Below are 2,708 nucleotides of genomic sequence, written 5' to 3'. Positions count from 1 at the left end.
AACTATTACATCCTAAAGATTATAACATATTTTAGTCTGCCTTTATTCATGCGTAACAAATGGGAAGCCAGATGAACATTCCCTAAACATTCCAGCAGTAGTGTTTTTAACCAATCAATGTTTTCATTTGTTTCTCTCTCAATCCCTTAAGGGTAGACATTAAAATAAGGCTAAATATGTTTAATTTTTAAAAGATATAATACAAATTCCATAGTAAGTTAAAATCCAATAATGTCTAAATTCTCTCAGTTCCCAGGGCTATTTTTAGGTCTTTAGGGAAAATATAAAATTTTTTCCTCTTTCTCAGCCTTGATATGCCCCACTTAAACATGACTCTGTCTCACTGCACCCTTTTACAGCCCATTCACTATATTCAGTACTATAGATTCTGAAAAGAGTAAGGCTCCTTTCCCTGTTAGGAGGATGGAAAGCACCCATGGCTGTGGAGCTGGAAGCTTAGGTTCTAGTTCCAAATCTAAGACTAAGTGTGATACTTTTGGAAAGTTCCTGAATTTCTGCAGGTCTCTATTTGCTCATCTATTTATGGAGAAAAGGGAATAGATGTTTTATAATGGCCCTCCCAAACCCACTGTTCTATGATTCTCTAATGTTCCAAGCATATTCTGTTCATTTCTACAGGGGAAGTTTTGACAATAGACCATGTAATGGGATTTGAAAAGAATATTTTCTATGGCTTCCACGGAATTTGGAAAATATGAGTCATATAACTACCCCCTCCAGCCCCAAATTGGTAGTAAGGAAATAAATACTGGAATCTGGGGCATGTGACTCTCAAAGCAAATTGAGTTTTCAAAGCCAGAAAGAGATATTTTTTGGCTAGAAGTATTATTTCCACTTTTTGATTACTGACATGAAAGAATAACTATAAATGTGACCAGCAGTTAATACTTTCATTATCTGTTAAGAATTATAACTATTTAAATTTAGGTATTAAATTAAATCTTTTTTTATGACAAAATTTGTCTTCATGTAATAAATTACCATTTCACATTTGCTTTCAGAATGAGACAAACTCCAATTTAGTAGACTGCTTGGCTCTATCACAATGAAGGTTAAGATTAAGATCAAGGCTTAATAGCATTATTTTTTTTCCTGTTCCAAAGCTACAAATACAAATTTAACCCTGCTGGCTTTAAAAAAAAATGTGTGAAAGCTATGCCAAAGAGTTTATAAAACCATCATCTCTACAGGAAAAGTAATTCACAAGTTGCTGTACTAACAGTGGGGGGCACTGTCATCTCTGGTGAACCAAGACAGCGTGGTGTCAGGGTTGCCCTGGAAACTGAGTTGCCAGTCTGGGTTAGTGTTGAGATGTCTAAAGCAGACATAGCACTATGCTACCATTGTGTGCATTTTCACAATGCTCAGAAGTATCATTGGACCCATAACACTGGATGGTCAATGACACAAAAACCTTGTTTGTGAACAATGTATCCTCCTTCTGATTTTTCAGACTTAATTTATGAATACTTATTTTCTTCTGAGTAAATATATTAAATGGGAGATGACTTCTCTATTTTATTTCATAGTGCCTAAGGAAATCAGAATGCATCACATTTTGTGCTCATTCAATAAACTAAATTCTGAGACTAAAAGCCAAATTTCATAAAGCCCCACCACCCTAGTACACTGATATCAAAAAATGCCCCCACCGCCATCATGCATTCTAGAACCCTATCTCTCTCTTTTTCCTGGAGTCCTCACCCCCACACAAACCATAGAGATGCACCAAAGTAAGATATAGAATAACAAAAAACAATGCTTACACAGTCAACATTTTGATGATACTCTCTATTTATTTCACAATATGGGAATAACTCAAATTTTGAGTCTCAAAGACCCAAATACATTTAAGCCAAATGTTTAGAAGATGAGCCAGGCCACCATTTTGACATTAAGCTTCACATGGCCAAGTGGATGTTGGAGAACAATGCCTGCAGCATGGCTAAAGCTATAGCACACTGACAAATAGATTCATAATTAGTTGTCTAATTTGCATGCATGAGTATAGTGCATTCTCCATGCCACTGGTACTTATATACCTTTTTCAAAATCAGTGCAGGATCCACACTTATGCAGGTCTTTAAAGGTCTGTTCCCTTACAAAATTTTACTATAATTCATCGGAGAGATCCTTTAGGTGACAAATTCTTATGCCACCTTTACTTCCCAAAAGTTATTTCTGAATAATAATTACAGCTATCAGGAGTTTCAACATCATATAAGATAATCTGTTTGTTAATTATTTGAATGTCAGTTAGCTGGCTGTGACTGAACTTGACTAAACATATTCACATGCTTGGTGCCTGGAATTTCAAATTGGGAACCTTTAGCAGCAATGGCAACTTTAGATCAAATGACAAGATAAACAGAAACTAGACAATGTCCCAGAAAGAACTAAGCTTTCCTTCTTTCCAAAGCAAATGCTTCCTTAATCTGCACCAAACAGTGACAGCCTGACCCACTGTTGTCTGGGAGCCCACTGTTCCCACTAATGTTGAATTGTTGGAAATCCAAACAACATTCAACGCCAAAGGGGAAAATGCCTGAATCTAAAAAGGAAGCAAAAGAAATTGTACCAGGGAAAGGAGACAGGAATGGACAACAAGTTCCCAGAGAATCTCTGTCAACAAGCATGTAGAGTCTTTATTACTAGAATATACAGAATCCTTTGGGAATTACTGCATC

This window comes from Molossus molossus, unplaced genomic scaffold (assembly GCF_014108415.1).
Source record: "Molossus molossus isolate mMolMol1 unplaced genomic scaffold, mMolMol1.p scaffold_m16_p_2, whole genome shotgun sequence".
In the NCBI taxonomy this organism is placed as follows: Eukaryota; Metazoa; Chordata; class Mammalia; order Chiroptera; family Molossidae; genus Molossus; species Molossus molossus.
The sequence above is the reverse complement of the archived record's forward strand: the minus strand, read 5'-3'. Positions refer to the sequence as shown.